The sequence below is a fragment of the Aquarana catesbeiana genome, linkage group LG08 (genome assembly GCF_042186555.1).
Source record: "Aquarana catesbeiana isolate 2022-GZ linkage group LG08, ASM4218655v1, whole genome shotgun sequence".
Classification (NCBI taxonomy): Eukaryota; Metazoa; Chordata; class Amphibia; order Anura; family Ranidae; genus Aquarana; species Aquarana catesbeiana.
The window spans coordinates 118198901-118225439 of NC_133331.1; the positions used below are offsets into that span (position 1 = coordinate 118198901).

Genomic DNA, 26539 nt, shown 5'->3' on the forward strand with positions numbered 1-26539 from the left:
TTTGGTTAGATTATGCATGCATTTCAATAGTGTAAACAATGGGGAAAAATGCATCAGAAAGATCAGTGGATGACGTTTTATGAAAAAGATTGTTGCCTACAAAAGGATGGCCAAACAGATTAGGAGGAGGAAGCCTGATTATATTAAGCTCCCAAGATAAATCTGGGGAAGGCACAGAATCCAATTTTTTTTTATCCATATTCACAATGTAGAATGTTATTCACAAACTATAACAGTTTTGGCTCTGATGTGGGGCTACCTATGGGTTTGTGCATATATACTTTTAGACTTCAAGCTCATAACTAATGAGTGATAATGAGTACCTATGTGGAACAAATATGCTTTAATGCAAGCTCTGCCCCCTTACCCCAAAGCACCTTGTCCCCATGTTGATGGGGGCAAGGGCCTCATCCCCATAACCGTGGCCGGTGGTTGTGGGGAGCTGCGGGCAGAGGGCTTATTGGAATCTGGAAGCCCCCCGCCGACCCGAAAAAAAAAAAAAAAATGCTCATGCCTCCTGGGAGGCCTCCTGCCGAATGCCTGCTCTGCGCTTTCACATTTCTTATATAGTTAAGGCCACCTGGCCAAGTCACCTTGTGGCACTGCCCCTTCTGACGTCACATGCCCAGCATGCACCAGTCTATGATGTCAGAAAGGGGCGGTGCCACCGGGTGACGTTGCCAGGTCCCGCCCTTCACCTATATAAGAAATGTCAAAGTGCAGAGAAGGCCTCCCAGGAGGTGGGAGAGTTTTTTTTTCTCTGCTTTGGTGGTTGGCATGATTGACAATGAATTTACATTGAGGACATTATTTTTTTATTTTTTAAAAAAGGAATTATCAAAAACTTGTCTCTTGTGTTTATTACTTTTTGACACTTTTTGGTGAATGGGGGGCTGGGATCAGGGGTGTTAAAGTGGGCTTCCAGATTCCGATAATCCCCCCACCCGCAGACACCACAACCACCAGCCATGGCTGTGGGGATAAGGCCCTTGTCCATATCAACATGAGGACATGGTGCTTTGGGGTGAGCCCCCCTGCCACAAAGAACCCACCCGCCATGTTGAGGGAATGTGGCCTGGTATGGTTCAGGAGGGGGGTGCTCACTCGTCCCCTCCCCTTTCTTGACCTGCCAGGTTGCATACCTGGATAAGGGTCTGGTATGGATTTTGGGGGGGTACCCCACACCATTTTTTCTTTATCTTTTCAATAGCCAGGTGCCTGCAATTGCAACCGTGAGTCATTTTAAATGGGATTTGGGATCTTTAGAAATGTCATTTTTGCTGCAGCATGTTTTATGCATGCTACAGATGCGCCACTTTACAGGCACATTAAGGGGACCCCCCAGGCACTATATTTAAAGGAATTTTTAATGTAAATTGTTGTACTTAATTAAAATCACCGCTCCTCTTATTTTTATTTTATTGATACATGTCCCCCAGGGCAGTACCCATACCCCTATACCCCTTTTATGACCAATTACTTGCATATAAGCCTTCAAAATTGGCACTTTTGATGTTACCTGTTTGGCTTCCATAGACTTTAATTTGTCATTTGGGTTAGAACATTTCCCCTGTTCGGGAGTTCTGCTGTGAATTGAACAGGGTGGTGTTCGTCCTATGTCTACTAGGCACGTATCCAAGTCTAAACCTGCTTAGGGTAGCTCTTATGCTTTTCTTATCTCTGCCAACATGCAGTCAACATTCTGGTAATTCTAGATATGGGAGAGTATGTTGGTTTGCCACTCTACAGTGCAGTATACAGGGCCTAGGTGGCCAACTGCCAGGCCCCAGCACTGTTACATTGGGGTGTTAGTTCCAATGAACTAAGAATAAATATAGGCACAGTGTGCCATAAGGGTTTGAGTTTGCATTTGTAATGGAAATATTCACTTGAAATTATCTCTAACCAATTAAGAATTAATTAAGCATTAACCCACATTCCTTATTCAAAGGGAATGTGTAGTGGCTTGGTACGTATTGTCTTTATTGATTAAAAAAAAAAAAGCGTTTCCTTTTAAAGTCAGCTGAATACCAAATATTACATATCAAAGTGTGCGTGCAGTCAAACATAAAAAATCTCTATATAGCAGAGCTTGCTTAAACACACACGTTGTTTCCTTTTATTTCTTTACCTGACTCTCAATAGTATTGTCAATGATATCTGGTGATTACAACATAAATACAGGTTGTATCTAGTGTTCCTCCATGGACTGGCAAGTCTGACCCTTATGTGTTGAAACAGCAGTGTGGTTAGCACTGCATGTGATGTCTTCAGCTGAACTACAAGGCAACATGCAAGGTTACCTACTGTACATCCGAAAAGTACCCTGTACTCCTCTCACCCATGCTTTTGAGAAATCTAGTTCTGTGGCTGCCTGCACATTAAGGCAGCACAGGGACTGCCTGGGAAAACCATTGATGAGCAGGAACAATGAATTGTACAGTAGGTACATAAATACAATTACACATTTTTAGTATATAGCACATTGCTGCAAAAACATCCATCACCTTTATTGTTTTGTACTGCAAAGCTTTTCTTTTGCTTTAAAAAACATTGATTATGTAATTGGCCTTGGCTAACATACAGCTTGTTAAAGAGTGTTTACATACAGCAGGTGGAACCATAGACTAAATTTCCTATGTGAAGCACTGGATCACTTAGTTTTGGTGTGTGTGTGTGTTTGAATATACTGTAGGGCCTCTAGAAAAAAAATGAATAAGAGACTACTCACTACTATCCAGTTATAGTTTACATTATAACAGAATGTTACATTAAAAGCGATTGTGAACTTTGTGAACAATCACCTTGTAAAACAACCCATTAGTTTAAAATAGAAATGAAAGGCACATGTGTATATAGATATAAAACAATCATAAATGCATTTGTTCCAGCTACACAAGAGCTGGGAGGAGGAGAAGCAGCAGCACACTGACCTTCCCAGTAAAAGGCTGTGGGGGGGGATGTCAGGACAAGTCTGATCATTGGAGGAGATCAGGCTGCATACCCACATAGCTAGACCACAATGTGTTCTCCTGCTTAGTGTGGTCAGTTTGTAATAGGAAAGCAGAGGGACTGGCAGGAACACCAGGGCTTTCACACAAAGGAAGGGATTGAGTACATGGAATAGCCATTTTATTTATCAAACATTTATTTATGATTATCAAAACATGTATTTCTGAGCCGGAAAGAGAAACTCTGCAGACATTGCTAAAAAACAGAACAGGACAACCTGGGAATTCACTTCTGCTGCCAAAGATAAGCTAACTTTCTGGTTACTGTGATTTTCCCTTGTGCTGTGCTTATTTCTGTAAGTCGATGTTGAAAATGTGAAAAAGTACCCTTTCCAAGAAACCTAAGACTGTTGAAATTTGTAATTTTTATTTTCTTTTTACTTTTCATACTATCTGTCACTTTTTACTGTCCTTTGCATGAATGTGTTCTGCTAAGTGATTTGCCCAATCTCAGGTGCAGTGAATGGCTAGGAAGGATTTTTTTCATAAGATGTGGCTGATAAGGTATTATGTGTGGTGGAGCCCTGGTTTATTGCAGAGGGCGACGGGCTGCTTAAAAAACAGCACTGCTTGAAACCTTAGTACCAGTTTTGAATGAAAACCTGACTTCTTTTTCTCTTCTGCATGGCTCTCCATAAAGCTATACCATGAGCAGGAAAACTGTCTCCTCTATTCTGCAACAGTGACTATAAACTGATGTGGAAGACTTTTTTAGAGAAGCAAAACTGTCAGATTCTATACTCTCTGACAGATTCTATAATTTTCTCCTGTTGAAATTTTGATTACTGCATTGCGTTGATATTTTTATGTGCTGCCGTGTATCTTGCATATAGGTGGACTATCATTATTCAGAAAGGAGTGTTTTTTTTTTTTACATTTTAAATCCTGAGTTTCCTTTTTTGCAGTCTGTGTGACTGAAAACCCCCTGTGGATCGGCCTGTGTGGATGAGTTGTCAGTTCCTGCTATAATTAAGAAAATTGTGTCTGTGTGACCGTGGGGGTTTAATAATAGATTAATTCTTGAGGAAGTCTTACCACCGTGTGAGGTGGGGAATTGAATCTACCGAGTACACCCCAGACTGAGATCTGTGTGATCCCAACAGGAGCTTCTCCTGGATTGCCAAAGATTATATGATATATACCTTTGGAACAGGAGTGGCCGATTCCCTCAAGGAATGGAACTAAAGCACACAGGGGTTTGTACCCCTAGATGGGAAATTTGACATTAGGCTCTGGAAAGAATGTAAAAAGTACTATCCAAGCTACTATTCAAAACAAGAAAAGACAGGTAGACATTAGCTAAATGGATAAATGCAAGTGAGCAATGTGAAAAAAATGTTGAAAAGGGAAATGAACAAGACTTATTGTCCTGTGTATGAATATAACATTGCTAAAAATAACTGCAAGCACATTATGCCCTAAACTACCACCCAGCGTACTTATAATGACCTAAGCAGAAGCATGGATTAGAGCCCATTGTAAATGTGTACGCCAGAGAAAAAAAACAAAAGAGCGGAAAAAAAAAGAAAAATGAGACCTATATTGAACTGGGTATGGTCTAGGTAGGCATGGAAAGTGCAGCTTAATTCGACAAATGTGCTAATTTTTTATTTTTTTGTCTAGAGCAAACATATGTAATTAGCAGACTTCAGCTGTTGCAAAACTACAAGTCCCATCATGCTCTGCCTCTGGGTGTCATGCTTGTGGCTGTCAGAGTCTTGCAATGCCTCATGGGACTTGTAGTCCTGCAACAGCTGGAGGTCCGCTAATTGCATATCCCTGGTCTAGAGTTTTAGCTAGCTAAATGTGAGAGTACGTTTGTCATGGCATCAGCCACAAACAACATTGATTGAGAAGAGTGCTTTCAAAAGCTTTTTAGTGTCTGAAGAACTTTGATACTTGTCATGTCAGCTGTCTGAAAAAGTCAAAGCTCAGTTTGCTATGATTGCAAAAAGATCTGTACACCTACCGGAAGTTTCCTGTCATGTGGACTGCGATGGTTCTGAGAGAAGAATATTATGTATGAACATTGTATGCATTCTTAGGCGTTGCGGTGGAGTCATATGGAGGACTAGCTGTCACAGTTACATTGGAGGAATCAACTAAAGACTTGGCATTCATACACTGTTAGACCAACTCCTCATTTTTTATTTTTTTTGTCATGCTTATTTTTTTTAACATTTTGTATTTTTTAGACTTGACAAAGCAAAATGAGATCTGTCTGCAGAAGTCAATTGGGTACATAAATCAGGAGACATATGAACTAGAAAAATAAATAATTAAACTAAGATTAGGCAGTTAGAGAGTGATGTCAGGGAATTTAGAAGGAATTGAGAAGAATTGTAATTGTATCTGCATTTCTTCAAAATACCATTTATTGTAGTTTTTGTGTGTGTTATAAGACCTAGTTTGCTTAATTTTCCCCAATATCACTACCTCTAATATCTACATGTAGTTAGGCCCTACACAGCTTTGACTGTCACAAAAGGAATCTCTACACTAAATAGTCAAGAACCCAATTGTTCATAACCAGTGTATGAATTGTTTGTTATAGCACTGTTATGTTTCCAAATTCAATTTTTTGGAAGGAATAGTTGTGTGGCCAATTATTATAATGGCCATGAGAAGGGATGATTGGGTAAATGGAATAGCCATTTTATTTATAAACATTTATTTATGATTATCAAAACATGTATTTATGATTAAGCAGATATATTTGATGCAAATGCTGTTAGAAGTCATATTGTGTAAAAGCTGTTTTGTTCAAATGCCATTTATACCTCCAACTGTGAAGATGGCTATCTCGGCCTTTTCCCCACAGAATCACTGGAAGTGACAAGCCTATCTGAACCTAGTATTCTGCATTTCAATCAAGATTTGACTTCATGACTGTATGTATTGTCATTGGAACCGTTACTGGCTACCATACGAAATAGTGTAGACATAGGAGGGGTGAAGATTGGAGATGAGGAACACAAAGTAGCGGCATATGCAGACAATGTTTTGTTTTATACATCCAACCCTAGAACAACACTACCAAACTTAATAAAAGAGTTAAAAAAAGTACAGAGAACTTGCTAATTTGAAGATCAACAGAAAAGAAGTACAAAAAGAAGCCTTTGCAGCCATTGCTATGTGCTGGGTGCTCAGTGTGCTCCATGGGACTGATGGGCTCCCTTCAGTCCACCTGCCCTCCATCTATCCATCAGAATGCATCTGCTTCCATTGTGGAGTCACTCATGAGCTAGTGATAGGACTACAGATACCAGGGTGAAGTTCAACCCTGCTAAGTCATAAATCTTAAATGTAAGTATAAAACAACAAAGAAGTGACAGCCCTAAAAAGGGAGTTCCCATTTATATGGGAGGGGAGGGGTGCTAAAATACCTTGGGGTAAAACTAACACCCTCAATAGGGAATTTATATAAAGCAAACTATATTCCATTACTTAATGAAAATAAAACAGGAATTTAACAAATATCAATACGACCACTCCCATGGGTGGGACGAATAAACATGATAAAATGGCTATAATCCCAAACATTTTGTACAAATTTCAAATAATGCCAATTGCCCTCCCACAGACATTCTTTAAAATATTAAAAACAATGATCCTAAAGTTTATATGGCAGAACAAGAAACCTAGAATCCAGTTCTTGATAATAAGTAAAAGCAAAGCACACGGGGGATTAGCTGCACCTGATATTAAAAGATATTATAATGCAGTAATATTAGCATGAATGATAGAATGGACGAACCCAAAGAGTGATAAAAGATGGGTGAAGATGGAAAATACATACATACACAAGTAGAGCACAATTAAGTAAGAATATATGGGTACCACAAAATTATAGAAGGTTAGATGAAAATGCACATGAATTGACTAGGAATGTTTTAAAAATATGGGATATAATTTATAGACAGGCAAAATGGGAATACAATTCACCACTAATTTTACTAGGGGGACAAATTTTTTTCACCTGGTAATGGGATACACTTTGGAAACTGGGTACAAAATGCACAGCTAAAAGATATAATAAAATAAAGGGAAAATATGCCCGTAGCAGGAATTAAAGCACAGAAGAGAACTGATGATATTAGATGAATAGAGGTATTAGCATTTTGTGGGAAGCATGCCAATTAGAGATGGGGAGAACATGAATCCAGTAGAACAATTATGCAGTCATAAAAGAATAAAAAAGAAACACGGTATTTCACAGACTTACAAGGTTCTCACACAGATGGAAGGGCTGGGAATGCCTCCATTCATAGAAAAATGGGAAAAGGAACTAGTCACGTCTAAAAGAACAACAAATAAGTACAATTCTGTGGGCTTTGCAGCAGACATGAAACACAATGGAAACAAACTACAAATGTTTGGCAGGATGGTACATGACCCCGGATAAAGTACAGAAATACCAACCAGGGAAATCCCAACTGTGCTGGAGAGGGTGTGGTCAAAAAACCACTATGTCCCACATATGGTGTGAGTGCCCAAAGATAAGGAAATACTGACACGAGGTACAACAGAACATGTGGGAGATTATAGGGTTAGAGATTCCCAATAAGCCATGGTTTTGTTTATTCCATAATGTAAATATCACAAAAAAAAAATAAGAATTCAGTTATACCATATTTAGTAAATGCAGCAAAGAGGGCAATACCAAGAAAATGGTTGGACCTGGAGAGACCTACAGTTAGGGATTGGTTTAGCAGAATAGAATATATATATAAATATTTAATATTTGAGTAGTAGGGAAGAAGATCAGGTAGAAAGCTTTGACAAGATATGGGGAAAGTGGACAGAATTTAAGAAAACTAAGAAATATACAGAATGTTGGGTAGAGTAGGGACAGAATTAGAGACAACGGGGAGATGAGAAACGGGAGTGATTGGCACACATGGGACAATGGGGGGAGGGTAGAGAAGAGGGATGGGAAACTAGGTTAATGGAGAAATGTATGTTTTGTTTAGGGTAATGTGTTTACCCACTTGCCGACCAGCCGCCACTTGCACCAGGTTGGCTTGGCTGCACAAATCGATGTACCGATACGGCAGTTCCCTTTAAATGCTACAGCCGGCAGCCACAATGTCCGATGGCTACCCGCGATCGCTCCACAGAACAGGAATTTGTCAATGTAAAAAAAACAGATTACCATTCTGTCAGGGGAGTAGAGAGAGATTGTTCGTTCCAAGTGAACAGTGATCTCTCTCTACTCCCTGTCAGTCTACTCCCCCCCCACAGTTAGAAACACCTCTCTAGGGAACACTTAACCCCTTGATCACCCCCTAGTGTTAACCCCTGCCCTGCCAATGTCATTTATACACTGATCAGTGGCTATTTTTAGCTCTGATCACTGTAAAAATGTCACTGGTCCCAAAAAAGTGTCAAAAGTGCCTGATCTGTCCGCCTCAATGTTGCAGTCCCACTAAAAATCGCTGATCACCGCCATTAATAGTAAAAAAATAATAATAATAATAAAAATGTCATAAATATATCCCCTATTTTGTAGACGCTATAACTTTTGTGTAAACCAATCAATATACGCTTATTGCGATTTTCTTTTTACCGAAAATATGTAGAAGCATACACATTGGCCTAAACTGATGAAGAAATTGGGTTTTTTTTGGATATTTATTATAGCAAAAAGTAAAAAATATTTTTTTTTTTCAAAATTGTCAGTCTTTTTTTTAGTTTATACAGCAGAAAATAAAAACCGCAGAGGTGACCAAATACCACCAAAAGAAAGCTCTATTTGTAGGAAAAAAGGTCCTCAATTTTGTTTGGGTACAGCGTCGCATGACCGTGCAATTGTCATTTAAATTGACGCAGTGCCGTGTCGCAAAAAATGGCCTGGTCATTAAGGGGGTAAATCCTTCCGGGGCTGAAGTGATTAAATATGTGAAATTTATATGTCTCTTCTTTTTTTATATATAGAAAAACAAATAAACTTTAAATAAAAAAAAAAAAAAAAAAATTTGACTTCAAAGAAACTTTAGGTAGATAAGTGCCACCCACTTCAGAACATATAAATTTGTATTAGCTGTCCTAGCCAGTTAGAGCAATTATTTTGAAACCATCACCAAGTACTGTATTGTTCTCTCTGCATGTAGGTAACAACATGCTTGTATAACAAATACATATATTTTTCAATCTGGCTTTAACAGTCAAAATTTTACTGAAACCCATGAGTTTTGGGGTTTCCTCTTCAGAAGCAAAACAATAAGAACAGGATACTTTTCAATACAAGTGCATAGTACAGCAGGGACATATCAGGAATATGAAATGTTGGGTTAACATATTCTTTAATTTTCTTAGACCACATCTTTATGGCTTTTTTTTAGAAGGGCAGTAGAATAAATTCATTTGATTCCCTTGCATTAAAATAAAAACTTGGACTTTACTCATTCTGTTACTTGCCTGACATCTAAGATCAAACAGTCCCTCGCAGCTTATTGTTTGCCTTCTGTTCTGATTACTTTTGTTGCTAACCTTTTAGAATGACTGGTTTATTCTATTGTGTGCTAATAAATACTTCCTAGGCAGCTTGATATAAACCTTACTGGCCTCATATTTTAATGCTGTACAAAGATCACATTTTGCATATATTAGTACTCAGCATAATTTTAATAATAGATGGATGTCAGTTTAGGATCTACATGGTGTTAAGAAACAGCAATCTTGTTTTGTCCAGGTCTCCATGTTAGACTCCAGTCAAAATAAATATTGGTCATTTTAAATGAACTGCTGTCAACACTAGTAAATATACCTATAAGACTAAAGCCTCACACGATCAGACTAAAGTATAAACGATCGGATTTTCCATCAGGAATTGTGTGATGACAGACTGTTGGTGGAAAATCCGACCGTCTGTACACTCCATTGGACAGTTGTCATTTTTTCCGCAGACAAAGGTTGGATGGCAGGTTTATACATTTTCCGTGGACAAATGTCTGTTGTCGGATTTTCCGATTGTGTGCACACAAGTCCGTCAGACCAAAGTCCAAAGTACAAACATGCATGCTCGGAAGCAAGGATGAGCCAGAAGCAGTCGGTCTTGAAAACTAGCGTTTGTACTGGAGAATTAACATTCATGACGGGGCAAATTATGACATCTCGAAATGCAGCGCACATTCTCTTCTTCTTTATTGGAATAATAATGAAGCTGCTTTGCTGGGGATACTGATGAAGTTCTGCCAAACGTATTTTAAAAGGCTTTTATTTTCTAGTGATATCAAGAATAATATTATTATGCTTGTTTTTTTGGGGGGGCAAGTTACCACAACACCATTATACTGTAGTTTTTAAGATCAAAGATACAACTATGTTGGTGTCCCTTGTTAATTTTACATTGTATTTTTTTAAATGTAACTGCCTACTCCCAAACTGTCATTTGAAGTGAAGCACACAGCCAAGTATTATTCTGCACAATTTTTTTATTGTGCAGTAAAAAAAGAAAACAAATAAAATTAGACATGTTATCTGCTAATAAAACTTAACCAAAAAGTGCATTCTATGCTTTCAAAAATATAGAAAATATACCAAATCAAATCTATATTAAACCAAAAAAAAATAAAATAAAAGCCTCATGCATGTATCTTGCTTCTTAATATAGGGGGTCAACAATGCCAAGAGTTGGTGAAAGCAGGGGTCCGTCATCCGGAGATAATTCCAAAAATCATCCGGATTATTCTCCTGGAGCTCCTGCAGCAAAGGCATATGACATAATTGGTCACGATTAATAAAGCAACCAATTTTTGGTCCAAGAAATCCTCCTCCTCCTGTTCCTGGACTGGACTTGGGTCAAAGCAATAACTCCAAGGCCAATAATAAATAACACGTTATCTCCTCCGATGCCGCAACATTTCTGGTTGACGAACGGCCATTCAGAAATGAACTGAAAAGCACGAAATGAAAAGCACGAAATGAAAAGCGCGAATCAACACTCACCAAACTTCTACTAACCAAAATTAGCAGAAGGAGCCCAAAGGGTGGTGCCTGACAATTGAACTTTCTCTTTATCAGCTCGTAGTACGTCTAGTATGTCACTACGTTCATGTTTGTTGGCCGACAATTGTGTACCGTTTGTATGCAAGACAAAATCCAGGCACACACCCTTTGAACAAAAGTCTGATGCTTTGTCTGCGTAAAATCCAATCGCGTGTACGAGGCTTTAGTTTACACTTGCGGCTGATGGGCAGAAAAAACAGGAGGTTGAGGTAGGTATAAGGGGGTATACAATACACATGCCACTGCCACTATACTCTGCATCACACATGGCAAAAATTATCCAGCCACCGTAACAATGCACTCAGTTGAAGTCTGGAGGTGCTGGTTTTTGGGGGTAAAACAAGCATAATACCTCCTCACTGCCTATCAAAAGCCCTCTGAAAAGTGATTTACTGCATATCACTCTTCAGAGGGCTACTGCATGTGCACATGTGCTCCAACAATTTTACTTACTTTACTTACTATGTGGGGGGGGTCAAGGTATTTGCATGTAGCAGGTGCTTACTTTATGGTAATGGGTCAAAGGCAACGGGCTCTATTATTTATTTATTTTTTTTTTTTTTAGCATAATCAGCAGTTGCAGCAGTTCTGCTTTCTGCTCTAGAGTTACCCTCCAATCAGTAAGGCATGTACATTAACAGTCACCAATGAAGAAAAAGAATGCAAGGCTTACATACAGGAAGTTGTGTGAGAAATGCTTTCCTGAGCATCTGAACAGGCTGAAGATTCTTTTAACAATAAGGTTTGCTTAGACCAGTTGCTGTGAGGTATACTTTCACTATTCCAGAATACTGGTGCTTGTGGTCTAAGACTCCTCTTTCCTCTCTCAAGACCTGCACTGTCCCTCCTCATAGGGAATCTGTACTCAGAGGCCTATCGCTATCTGACAAAACAGGTTCTCTCCCTGTTAGAACTTGCCACACTGCAGGCTTGCCAATGATCCAGGAAGGGGCAATATGCAGCCTCTCTGCATAAAAAATGGCTGCACAAATCTTAAGAGGACTCTGCATCAAATAGGACACAGGCTCACCCAAGATGGCACCTAAATTTCATGACAGAGGAGACACTGTGGGGCTCCTTTAGTGTCAGCAGTACAATATTACCTTGTTTATTCCTTGACACAACCGGAAAGGTACCTCCAGATCACCGCATGACTTCCTGCCCTGTTAATCTGACAGAGCATAATCAGTACTCCTCAGACTAACAGACCTTACTTCTGCCACCTGCCTAGCCCAGTACCTGACACTTTCAGCAATTTAGTCTTTAAATTACATTTCCACAAACAGAATAAAATTGCTTTATGAGAGCTGCGGATTCTTTTAAAACATGATGTATGTGCTAGCCTGTCTGGTAAGGTGGACATTGCACTGGATTAAAGGTCTTCTTTTGAAATGTGCCTCCTCCCCTTGCTCATACACTCTGTTAAAGTGTAAAAAATGATCTGTAGGGTGAAAATTTTTAGATAATATACTCAACTTGCATACAAGTTGAATATATTATCTAAAGCAGGGAATAACTTCATTCCCCCGTCGACGAGATCCCAGGTGGGTACTCTAAGTCTCTTAAGAAGAGCTGGAAGCATCTTTTCAGTGAGATTTGGACTACTTTACACTCACTTACAGGTAATTTTTTACACTGTGATCAAAAATCAAACCTGCAATTTAAGGTGCAAGTTAACACACATTGACAAAATGGGGCATTTTCTCTAAAACTGGGTTAGACTTCATGTACAATTTTTAAAAAAAAGTAGCGTTTAGTGGGTGTTACAGGGAGTAGGGAACTACTGACCATATTTGGGGGTTATTTGGGTTCCTTGAGAACAGAAGCCTTGTATATTGTGAATATTCCCAAGGACAACCATCTGTAGTTTGCAGAGAATTTTTCAGAAGGAAATTCAGACTTGTAACCAGAAGCTACAAGATGCAGAAAGCAGGTGCAGTTGCGGGTTAGGTCAGGAATCCTGCAAAGCCAAAAAAATAAAGTGGTTCTAAAGCCTAAACATTTTTTACCTTGAATTCCTTGTAGTAAAGTAAATTTTTTTTAGGTAAACGTATTTTCCCCTCACCACCCCTGATACTCTCCTGAGTCCTCACTTGATCTAGCACTGTGCTTGTATGCAGCGGGTTTCTTCCCTCACATCCTGGTCTCACAGGCTTTGCTGAGGCAGGGGAAGCCATTGGCTGTTGTGACGAGGGAGGTTGCAGGGCTAAGCAACGCTGTCTGTGTGTATAGACACAGGCAATGTAGCTCGGATTGAGCCCACATGTGTACCATGATAGAAAGCAGGAGGAGCAGCCAGGAGCTCCAGGGAAGGGGGGAGGGGGCGGGGCTGAGAAGAGCAGTTTTGATAAATTCCCTTTATGTCATAATGTGCAAAAAACAAGCATTTGTTCTGTAACCAAGTAACCAAATGTAAGTGATAAATATCAAATACAAAACTGTTATGCTTTTCTTTTTTTTGTGCAACCACACAATCCCAGGCAGACAAAACAAATTTACAGTGGGGTTGATTTACTAAAACTGAAGAATAAAAAAACCTGTTGCAGCTCTGCATGGTAGCCAATCATCTCCTAACTTTGGCTTGTTCAATTAAGCTTTGACAAAAAAAAAAAAAAAAAAAAAATGGAAGCTGATTGGTTTCTATGCAGAGCTGCACCAGATTTTGCACTCCTTGGCCTTAGTAAATCAACCCCATTATGTATAAAGAAGGTACAATAATTGCTGTAACCTGTTCATTAGTTCTCAAAACTATCCACAAAGTGATCATGAATAAACACACTTTGTTGTGACTTTCTGTCACTCCTGTGCTCCCCCAGATTTTGGTGGATGGCCCAGATATTATTTGACCTACACTGAAAAGGTCAGATAGCACTTTCCCAGAATTGGGAGATACAAGCTTACGCTCAACAATTCATAATGCAATCAAAGTTTCTAAATCACAGATCAAAGATAAAGAAAAACATTTTTTATTGCACTAAAAACACTGTCAGTCTGGCACTAGAAGTATTTAACCGTTAATTCACCTTATGGAACATGTTACATGTTCCACCCCTATTTGGAGTAGAACATATAACATGTTCCAGCTCCTGACACCAGTTCACGGATTTCCTCTCTCGGTGTAATATTGGGCAGGGGATCTTCTCCCTGCACCCTGTGTCACAATTTAAAAACAATGTGGCTGTGCAGTGCTCTGCCCACACAGTCCTGTCATTCATTCACAGTTTCCAGTGAATGAACAAAGTACTGACAGCTGCCGCTTGTAGTTCTGAATGATATGATATGAGTGCTCATGTAATTCATTCACAAGCTCTGCAGGTTTTGACAAACAGCTCGTATGACAGTATGGATAGAAAGCTGCAGGGCTTGTCTGCATAAGCCTGACCATTGCACCCGTGATCCACTGATCAAAGGTGCAATGCTTTCCAGGCTCCTGCGGGAAAAAATAATGCATGCACTTTTTTTTCTGCAAAAATATGTGCATTTATTTTTTTTTTCTTGAAAGGTAAACTTTAAAGATTATTTTTGATGATAGGGTGCCTTTTTTATTAATTCTAACAGAGCTGGGGCTTAGAGAGTCTATAAGTTTTATCGACGTAACTCATTCCTGCAAAAATGATATGGAGAGATTATAAAAGTGTTTTAAATGTTATATAGATTTAGTTTGAATTTTACAACAGTGACACAGTTGACCTTTCCTGTACAATTACAATTACAACTCATTTTGGGCATCACCATTACTTTGAGTACTGTTGCATGTGCTTGATTTGAAGATAAAAGTGTGCAGCCTTACCACAAAGGAGGTTCTTCAATGCCTTCAATCCAGTATAAAAAGTATTGCATGGTTTAATCAGACAGCAGAGATCAGACAGAAATCAGAGATAAAATGATGGCTTGCCACTGGACATGTGATACACTTTTATCTCAGGATGTTCATATGGGTCAAAAGTAAGAAAATCAATATAATTGCTTGTGGGTAGCAACTTTTGTTAAATAAAAATAATAAAATGTGCTGTTACCTCTAGTGATAAAAAGCCTAGCATCCAAAAGGAATGAAAGGTCTAGCCAGGAGCTCAGTACCATAATACTAACAATTCGATAATGATTTAGCGACACACATATAAATCCTTAATTTCTCTAATGCATGTTCCAGATTTAAAGAAGTATCACCAGAAATAATAAAAAAAAGAAGACCCTGTGCACATAGAACTTGTCCTTTTTAAAATTTGTGCAGGGGTTCCAGAGCAGCAGTTGTGACATTGCATATGCCCCACCTCCTGCCACTGTTATCTGACAGCACAGAGAAACAGACACAGAGTTCTAGACTGACAATGCAGGAGGAGAGGGAGAATAATAGGCAGTTCACACAGGGCCAACACATCACAAATCCCCTCCTCATTCTAAGCTCCCAGATGGAGTCCTCAACTCTCCTGTTTATTGCAGACTGAGAGCAGTTATTTAGAGCACAGAGATTAAAACTGACAGCTTGTGTTGTTGTGAATGATTGCATGAAAGCCTGTTGAAAATATCTAGTTAGGTGCTGTTCCAGATGGGAGTGTAGAAGTTAATGTTTTCCCGGTTCTTTGGTCTTTTGGCAGGCTTCCTCTGGGTCTGACCCACTTATTATTTGTTATATGAGAGGGACAGTGGTCCGGTACGGAGAGTGGGAGGCCTGGAAAGACCCTAAGGGGTCTATGGCCCGTGATAGGCCAGAGAGAGAGAGATTCAGGACTCGTAAGGGAGTGAGACAGAGAATAACACCCATGATTATCAAAAAAATGTTGTTTCTTACTACCTGGCTATAAAGTCATCAGAACTCTGGGTTTTTCCCAAAGACACCAGTGGTTGGAGAAAACCTTAGATGTATTCTGTAATTTCAGGAACACTATCTTTGCAGGTATGCTAGGGTAGAACACAGCCTAAGTTAGGGTTGGAGATTTAGGGAAGAATTATGCCTCTGAACTTTGTGCTGTACAAAGTGCTGAACTTTGTAAATCCTTTTGCACTTATCAAGTAAAGCACTAAAACCTTGTCTGAAGTTACTTGGGATGTAATACAAGTAACTGGCACACATATGCTTTTGGGTCATTAAACGCATTAGGGTATGATGACAGCTCCGTAAGAGTAAACACAGTGTGGAGTGCAAGCAAATGGTTACCTAGGGTAATGGAAGCTCACCAAACAGTAAAGTGTGTGCCTGAGATAGGTGGGATAGCCTCTTGCAGGTGTGATTTCTTGTTGGCACTCTCTCCGTGAGTTGTCCATCTCCCATAGCAATGTAAGCAGATTAGCGCCGCAAAGGTCCCCAGTATGTGCCCAGGTACAGAGGAGTTAAATGAAGTGAAGTGCATGCATGGAGTTTGCGCTATGTGCATGCCAGGGCCCCATACCTTTACTAGAAGTGACGTAGCGGTGATACACTAGACAGGTGGATGTGGACCAGGCTCAGCATGTCCCCCCTAAATGCAAGCTTCAGAGAAGTAAAAGAAAATTCACTGCCAGCCCTCCTGTTTTATCAAGCCATAACACACTGTGTACATGTGTAAAACCATGCCTATAATTACCTTATCTCAGATCTCTTCTGGCCAGTCATGTGATCTCTGGCTGCTCTCCTTCTCCGATCTTAGGGCTACAGCGGGAGTGGCCAAGTTCCCCCTTTGAAGTTAGCCGGGGAGGTTATGTGTCCACTGTGCTGGCCGCTCAGCCCCTCCCTATGAAGCCCTTAGATAGGGAAGGAGAGCAGCCAGAGGTCACGTGACCTATCAGAAGAGATCTGAGATAAGGTAATTAGAGGCATAGTTTTACACTAACATGTACACATGGTGTTATGGCTTGATAAAACAGTAGGGCTGGCAGTAATCTTCAACATTACTCCCAGCTACTAATAGTGGCAGGAGGGGGGGGCAGCTCACACACAGGAACTGACAGGCAGGGGATGAGGGGAGAGAGGAGAGCAGTGGGATGATGGAGGCACATAAACTGGCCATGGTAATTATGGATCAGCAGCCAAGATTACAGTGGTCAGCACACAAAGAGGGGACACAGGAACAGGCAGGAACAGCCAGGTTTTGTACAGCTTAGAAAGGTGTAGATTAGACAGCACAAGCACTTTGCTGTTTAAACTGCTTTAAGGGAACAGGATTTATTTATTTTTTTTTTTTTGGGTTACAAGCTCTTTAACTGGAGAACAGTTATGGTACAAGTGTACACGGCATACGTACATCTTTAGAACCAGAGGTCTGCCTTAAGTTGAGTATTCCCCCACGGTGGTCTTAGCCTGGCCCATTGATGAAGACGGTACAGAGAAAAGGTACCCCATGTGAAAGTGATCCTGTTAAAGGTGCCTAATGTAGCCCAGAAGAACCCACGCTGGGTGTATTCCTCTCATGTGACCCAGACTTGGCGCCCAACACGGTAATGGGAACACATGGAGGATCTGACGACCACCCTGTTGCCCTATAGCTTTTACCTCCTACTACACCAAACTTTCAACACGTGGGTAAAGTGGTGCACTTTCATTTACAAAAACACAGGCCAGCTACTACACTTGTCTCCCTCGGACAAGTGTAGTGACCAGCCTATACTCTTGTGCATATATATATATATATATATATATATATATATATATAAATATATATATATTTCGTGTTTGTATCAGTTCAGTAACAAAGAAAATCCTGGACCCATTAGGAAAATGTAATATCTGGGCAAATAGTATTTTCCCAGGACGAAGTCAGCAATGGTAGCTACCATATTTCCTTTAACCCTTTTGCCACCACCCACATATTTCAGCCAAGGAAGGCCAAATCATAACTCCTAAAAACTTGCTCTGCTAATAACAAGGCACTCAAGGCACTACTTATATCTGAATTTATTGCAGATAACAAGTTGGAGTTTCTGTGTTTACCTGAAACCTGGCACAAACAAAATGATGGCGTCCTTTTCAACCAACTCACCCTTCCAGGGTATGGATTGTTTGATCTCTTACATCTCTCAGGCAAACATGGAGGTATAATTGTTACTTACAGCTTGCTCTATAGTTAATGCCCTGTTAATGTACCCTCTTTCTCTTCTTTTGAATGGCAAGGTCTGTGTTACCCACTCCTCTTTAATTGCTGCTGTTTACAGGCCACGCAAGTATTTTGAAACTATCTTAGGTGAATTTGCTGACCTGCTTTCATTTTATGCCTTAATTTTAAGAGAATCCTTATCCTTGTGGATTTTAATATACAGATTTACTCTTCCGGATTAGCTAAAAAATTTCTGGCTTTGCTAAGATGCTTTGACCTAACTCAGTTTGCTTACACCACCATGCATATCAAAAGTCACACCCTGGACCTTATCATTGCTAATGGCTCTTTTGTCTCTGACTGCTCTTCCCTTGACTTAGGACTGTCTGACCACCTAGCTGTTCTTTTTAATCTGGAATTAGCTGTTTCTAACAACTCCCTGTCTTGATCAATAAATTACCACAACTGGGTCTTTATTGATCAGCCCAGATTTGCAACTTCTTTTACTTCCTCCCTATCCTGCATCTCCTTTTCTGATTTCCTTGTTGACAAACTAGATGCCTTTAATCATGTTGTTCCATCCTCCCTTGACACTTTTGCCCCATTACAGTCTCAAACAGTCTCATTTTCCCATCCAGCTCTATGGTATAATGACCACCTGCTATCAATGAAGCAGCTTGAGCTTAGGTGGCGCCTTTCTTTCCTGACCGTTCCCTATCAGGTTAGGGAGGACCATTTGTGTGACTATAGGGTCAAATTGATACTACTAGATCCAACTATTTCACCCATGCCATTGAAAAAAATCTTAGCAACTCCAGACAACTCTTCTGCACTATCGATAGAGTAAAACGCAAGTCTCTGTAAAACATTATTAGATGTTTTTTGTCCTCAAAAATTGACAAAATTAGACATCACATTTTTACCACAGCACACAGTTTCTTCCATATCACTTCAGTCTTCTTGACTCTGCATCTCTCATTAAATTGGTCTCTAATATGAAATCTTCCACCTGCATACTTGACCCTATTCCCACTCATTAATTAAAATCTTGTTTTAGTTCCCTATACCCCATTATTCTCAATATAATATAATAAATGACTCCCCTAGCACTGGTTTTATACCAACAATCCTCAAAACTGCTGCTATCATTCCAGCCCCATATATACCTTACCCTTCCTTGTCAAGATCCTTGAGTGGGCAGTGACATCTCAGTTACATAACCACCTGACTTTAAATAACCTATTTAAAACCCCTCCAATCTGGTTTTTGGCAACTGCACAGCACAGAAACCGCCCTGGTCAATGTCATTAACGACCTTCTGTTAGCTTCCGATTCCGGGTCACTAACTATTTTTATTCTACTGGATCTTAGTTCTGCCTTTGATACTACAGACTACGGTCTTTTACTCTCTTGCCTTAAAACCATATTTGAAGTCTCAGAATCTCAGAATACTGTATGCATTTTCCTGCATACAGTATATTTTCAAAGTAACTGCTCTTTTGTACATATCAAATTTAGGTCAGCTTTACCTCTTTTTTTTATTGATTTTAAAATATAACCAAGTAACTTACACAATAAATACAGTTTTATCTCCAGTATCTTAATGTGGTATTAAACCCAAAACCAAAACCCAAAAATTGTATTACATTGAAGCTTACCAACCATTAGATGTGGTGACTAGCGTACAATTGCCTGAGATTAGGGACTTTTTAGGCACCTACACACAAAATAATATATACTGTATATTTCCCTAAAGATGCTTTATTGGTAACCGCTGATGTTGAATAATTATACTGCTCCATCCCTCATCATAAGTGCATACAAGTTGTCCAAAGAATCTATAGTCAGAGTAACCGACACTCTAAAGTTCTCTTTGACTTTGTTCTATATACAGTATCTCACAAAAGTGAGTACACCCCTCACTTTTTGATAAATATTTTATTCTATCTTTTTATGTGACAACACTGAAGAAATGACACTTTGCTACAATGTAAAGTAGTGAGTTTACAGCTTGTATAACAGTGTAACAGTGTAACAGTTGCTGTCCCCTCAAAATAACTCCACATACAGCCATTAATGTTTAAACCGCTGGCAACAAAAGTCACATGAAAAGATGGAATAAAATATTTACAAAAATGTGAAGGGTGTACTCACTTTTGTGAGATACTGTATTTTATCTTTCATTCTTCAACACAATGCCTTTGTTTTTGGCAGTACCACTTCCTCCAGGTATAAGGCGTTGTGATGGGTACAAATTGTGCCCCATCCTAAGCCAATCTGTACCTGGGAGAGTGGGGGTGGTTATTTTTGTTGTCAAAGGAATCATATGTGTACTCTGACCACATTCTTACATGGTTATGATACATTGTTGATATTTTCCTGATTTGTGATGGTTCCCCCCAATTGCTACAAAATATTTAAAATTTATTAACAGAAATAGTTACAACCTTTTCTTTACTATGGTATATGAAATACAGAAAGTCACGTTTTTGGATGTGGAGGTAAAAGTAACTCCAGATGAGACCCTATCTAGCAATTTATTCAGGAAATCCACTGCAGGCAATTTGACTGAGAGTTTCCAATCAAAACTACTTAAGCGCTAGACCTAGATCTAGATTGCTTGAACGGGCTATTGCAGATCCTGTTTAACCACTTCCAGACCACCCACTGTATATATACGTCATTAGTTTGATGTTATATACCATGGGTATGGCAGCAGATAGCTGCCATTACCCGGGTATTTTTTTTATACAGCAGGCAATCCTATTTCACATAAAAGTGGTCCCGATAGCAGATTCACCACAGGATCATTTTTATGAGCAGCCCTGACCTCACCTCAAAATTACATTTTTTTTTGCTTTAAAGTGTAAATGTGAGATCTGAGGTTTTTGACCTCAGACCTCACAATAAAGATAAATATATTTTTTAAATGGAGAGTGTAAAAATAAAAAAGCAAAAGTAAAATAAATAATAAGAATTTTTTTTTCCATCCCTCCGAGCTCACGCGCAGAAGCGAATGCATATGCAAGTCGCGCCCATATATGTGAGGTATTGTCGCGATCGTTAGAGTGAGAGCAATAATTCTAGCACTAGACCTCCTCTGTAATTTTTAACGTGTAAAGTAGATCAGCAGCTAACTGTAAATTTGTGCCACATCCAAAATTAGAATGAACAACAATGAAGAGGGTCCCCTATTGGTGGACTTTTTAGGCACATATAAAAACCACAGAAAGGTATAATTAGTACAAATATAATTTATTACATTGAAACAAGAAAAATATAACAAAATTGTAGCATCTATTGTTTGGAATGCGAATCAGACAATATTGCAATAGTTTATATACACACTATTGCAATATTGTCTGATTCTCATTCCAAACAATAGATGCTACAATTTTGTTATATTTTTTATTGTTTCAATTTAATAATTTATATTTGTACTAATTATACCTTTCTATTTTGTGGTTTTTATATGTGGTTTTTATATGTGCCTAAAAAGTCCACCAATAGGGGACCCTCTTCGTTGTTGTTCATCCTCTGTAATTTTAAACAGGTAACCTGTAAAAAATTTTAAAGCTTCGCCTGTGGAGATTTTTAGGTACCGTAGTTTGTCGCCATTCCACGAGCATTCACAATTTTAAAGCATACGTTAGGTATCAATTTACTTGGCATAAAATCATCTTTCACATTATATAAAAAAATAGGCTAACTTTACTGTTTTCTTATTGTTTAATTAAAAAAGTATGCTCAGAGAAGGAAGGCCTGAGCCCAGCCCTGACAGTACTCCCTCCTCAATGACCTCGTCCCCTCGGAGGACCACCAGGCTTGAGGGGAAAACGTCTATGGAAATAACGAAGGAGGACAAAGGCATGTACGTGCAAGGATGAGACCCAAGAGCGTTTCTCCGGACCGTACCCTTTCCAATGCACCAGGAACTTTACACATCTACAGAACCTATGGGAGTCAACAATGGACTGTACTTCATACTCCTCATGGTTCTCAACCTGTACAGGGTGAGGATGAGGCACTGAGGTGGTAAAGCGGTTGCTGACCAAATGTTTTAATAGGGAGAAACAAAATAAATTTGAGACAGGCATATTAGAAGGAAGGTCTAATGCATAAGCCACTGAGTTAATCCTGCAAAGAATACGGAAAGGCCCAATAAACCGAGGTGCGAACTTCAGAGAGGGAACCCAAAGTCAAAGGTTGCGAGATGACAGCCAGACCCTGTCCCCAACCTGGTAGGAAGGCACAGGCAGGCATCTGCGGTCAGCGTGGAGTCTGTACCTATCATTAGCATGTCGCAAAGCCTCCTGGATTTGTTCCCCATTGGAACGAAGACCACGGTGATGCTCCTCTAACACAGGAATACTCTGTGGAACAAATGAGTCAGGCAACATAGAAGGTTGGAAACCATAGTTTGTCATAAACGGGGACAATCAGGAAGCACAATTCAAGGCAATCTTGTGAGCGAACTCCACCCACGGGGTTCTGACCAATTGCTCTGATGGTCAGAAATATAGCAATGTAGGAATTGCTCCAAGGACTTGTTCTGCGGCCCCATTAGACTGCGGGTGATACGCAGAGGAGAAAGGAAGCTGAATTCCCAACTGTGCACAAAAGGTTTACCAGAACTGGGACACAAACTGACTACCCCTGTCCGAGACAATCACTTTGGGTAGAACATGTAAGCAAAAGATCTCCCGAGCAAAAATGGAAGCCAGTTCCTTAGAAGTGGGCAACTTCTTAAGTGGAATACAATTAGACATTTTCGAGAACCGGTCAACTATATACCTGTGTTGCCCTGGGAGTTGAGTAACTCCACAATGAATTCCATAGACAGGTGGGTCCAGGGCCTCTCTCCATTGGGTATGGGTTGTAGGAGGCCCACTGGAAGGTGTTGTAGAGTCTTACTCTGAGCACACACGGAACAGGCAGCTACAAAGGCGGTTACATCAGCACGTAGACTAGGCCACCAGAATTGTTGGAATTGTTGGCCCAAAAGAGTTGATTGTTCCCAGGGTGGCCAGCAGCCTTGGGAGAATGGTAAGTCTGGAGCACGGCAGTATGGAGACTCTCTGGGACAAAGCAGCGATCACAAGGTTTCTCAGGAGAAGCATGGGCCTGAGCAGCAAGAATTTTGTCACCCAAAGGAGAAGTGAGACTGGTGCAAACCACAGCCAGAATACGATCAGGAGGAATCACAGGAACCGGAACCGACTCCATTATGGAAGTGGAGGAAAATTGTCGTGACAAAGCGTCAGCCCTTACATTCTTAGTACCGGTAAGAATGAGACAATGTAATTAAATTTGACAAGAAAAGAGCCCATTGCGCCCTTCTAGGAGAGAGGCGTTTAGCCTCAGACAAGAATGTGAGATTCTTATGGTCAGTAAGTATGAGAACCAGCACAGTGGTACCTTCGAGGAGATGTCTTGATTCTTTCAGGGCTAAAATGATCGCTAACAGCTTTCTGTCACCAATCTCCTAACTGAACTCCACAGGTGAGAATTTCTTCGAAAAATAGCCACAAGAATGCATAGTGCTCTCAGAGGTAGGACATTGTGACAGAAGGGTGCCAACTCCAGTCTCAGAAGCATCAACTTCAAGGTTAAAAGGTAACGTAGGATCAGGATGTGCCAACACAAGAGCAGAAACAAATGCAGCTTTGAGGCTCTCAAAGGCCTTAAAGGACTCCGTAGACCAACTCTGTAGGTTACCGTCCTTTCTGGTCATATAAGTCAGGGGCTTGACCAGAGACGAAAAGTTACTAATAAACTTCTGATTATAGTTGGCAAAGCCAAGAAAATGCTGCAGAGGATGTAAACCCACGGGTCGGGGCCACTGTAGGACTGCTGAAAGTTTCTCTGGTCCATCGAAAAAACCAGCAGTGGAAATGACATAACCCAGGAATTTAACCTGTTCATGATGGAATTTACACTTCTCCAATTTACAATTAAGATTGTTCTCTCTTAGTTTCTGAAGCACACAACAGACATCTGTGTGGTGGCTCTCCAGGGACTTGGAAAATATGAGGATAACGACGAGATAAACCACCACACATAACTGCAACAAATCTCAGAGGACATCATGAATAAATTCCTGGAAAACTGCCGGGGTGTTACAAAGGCCAAAAGGCATTAAGAGGTACTCATAATGGCCTGTTCTGGTATTAAACGCAGTTTTCCACTTGTCGCCCCCTTTTTCTCACAAGATTATATGCCCCTCTTAAATCAAGCTTTGTGAAAACTGCTGCTCCCTTGAGGCAGTAAAATAACTCTGTAATCAACTTTATCGGATAGGCATTCTTAATCGTGAAACTATTGAGACCCCTATAATCAATGCAAGGTCTCAGTTCACCACTCTTCTTCACAAAGAAGAAACCAGCACCAGCAGGAGACAAGGATTTGCGGATGAAACCTTGAGAACGTGCATCTGCAACATACTCCTCCATGGCCTTATCCTCTAAGACCGACAAAGGATAAACCCGGCCATGAGGGGGTATGGCACCAGGTTGAAGGACAATCATAAGATCGGTGTGGAGACAAACTACCAGCTTGACCTTTGTCAAAGACATCGCTAAAATCACGGTAGGAGAAGGAGGAGAGTGAAGAGGTGCACAGGACCTTGGCTACCTTCTGAAAGCATGTCTTACTGCATTGTGGCGACCAGGAGAGAATCTCAGCACAGAGATAATCAAAAGAGGGGTTGTGCCTCTGTAACCAAGGATAACCAATAACCAGCGGAAACTTAGGTGAGGAAATAACTTGAAATTGGATTATCTCATGGTGAACAGCCCCTACGGCTATGGACAACGGAACAGCCTCATGAGTCACATGGGCAGGCTGTAGAGGTCTCCCGTCAAGAGCCTCAATGGCAAGTGGCATGTCACGCAGCTGCAGCGGAATCGAGTGCTTCGATACAAAGGCAGCATCAATGAACAAGCCTGCAGCCCTAGAGTCGATTAGAGCCTGTATCTCGACGGACGACTCAGCCCAAGAAAGGGTAACCGAAACCAGGGGCTTATCCTTCAGGATAACTGGGGACGAAACAACGCCACCTAAGGTGTGTCCCTGGACGGGTAGGACAAGACTTCAAAAACGGACCTGCCTGGCCACAATAAAGGCACAATCTCTCCCTCCTCCTAAGGGTTCTCTCATCTGCAGAAAGACGCATGAAGCCCAAGTGCATGGGTTCATCTTCACTGACCGACTCAGTACCAGGAGGCATGGGAGGTGAGGGAGGTGAGGGAGGCAAGGGTGGGACTGCAAAGCTCGGAGACAAATGTACAGGAGGCTTCCACAAGTGCTCCTTAAAAGAGAGTGGCCAGTGGCCAGTGGCTCACTTTGCATGATCCAATCACTTGGAAGACATGAGTTGATCCATACATCATATTCACAGGTAACTAATGGGGTTAATTCATCACCCTAGTCACACTTATCTTGGGTGGGTTGCACTATTTTTGGGACAGTATTTAATTTGTTTAGTGGGTACATTCACATACACTATCACCCCCATATGTAGTCCCCTCGAGGAAACACTTAGATGACCCTTCATCTTCACACATTTCCACTCATTCGATCACTTTTTTCTTATACATTCTTTGTAGGACACTATGCACAATATGTGCACATATATCACTATTGGATTGTGCTGGTGTTACAGACAGACACACAGGCTAACACCTGGGAGAAAGTCCCGTGTGCAATGAAACAGACAACTGGTCCAAGTTACCAGGAGGCCAAATACTTTCTTTGTATTTGTGGAATGCTGAGGACCCCTGTGAGGGTAAACCTTGTGTAAAGGTACTTCTGTTGAAGAATAAAAGTGGGCAGGATGAGGGGCGTAGCTGAGTCGTGGGATGAGATGGATGAGATGGCTGCCTAACTCTATCTATCTGTCCTTCACCACGGCATTACAGCAACCCCACACACACAGACAGCCTGCTACTATCCCTACCTGGAGGATCCAGCCTCGGGTCCCCCACGGACATGACCAGGAGGAGAACGCAGCCCCAGGAATCAAGAAGACTGCAGGACTTCTTCATGAAGCCATCCCAGCATAACCCACAAGATGGCGCCGAGCAGGATCACCACACACAGCCACCACCGACATCCCAGCAGACCCTGACAGCCTCTCAGATATGGAGAAATCAGCTCCATCAGATCTTCCCACCTCACAGCCCCCCCTGGATAGAGGTAAAGGAGCAACGCTGTCTCCAGCAGGCTCCCCTGACAAGTCTCCAGCCATTAAAAAGCAGCACTGGGCAGACACGCTCCCGGAGACACTGCTGACACCCCTGCTAATGCAATGGCCGCATTCCCTGCCTCAGACAGCCCGGCATCAGAATACACTCTGAAAGCCATGCTTCTCTCTCTGCAGACATGCAGAGAGAACTGAGAATTTTCATGCAACGCATGCAGGGTCATCTTGAGCATATAGAGGAACGCACCAATTCCCTTGAGCAGCAGATGAGCAATATGACACAGGCACATAAAGCAGTAATCAATACA

General features: G+C 40.8%; 1 protein-coding gene across 1 annotated transcript in view; it reads right to left on the reverse strand.

The window, feature by feature from the left end:
* Positions 1-26539, reverse strand: part of PCDH15 (protocadherin related 15) — a 2079434-nt gene that overhangs the window by 1621970 nt on the left and 430925 nt on the right. The window lies entirely within an intron of this gene.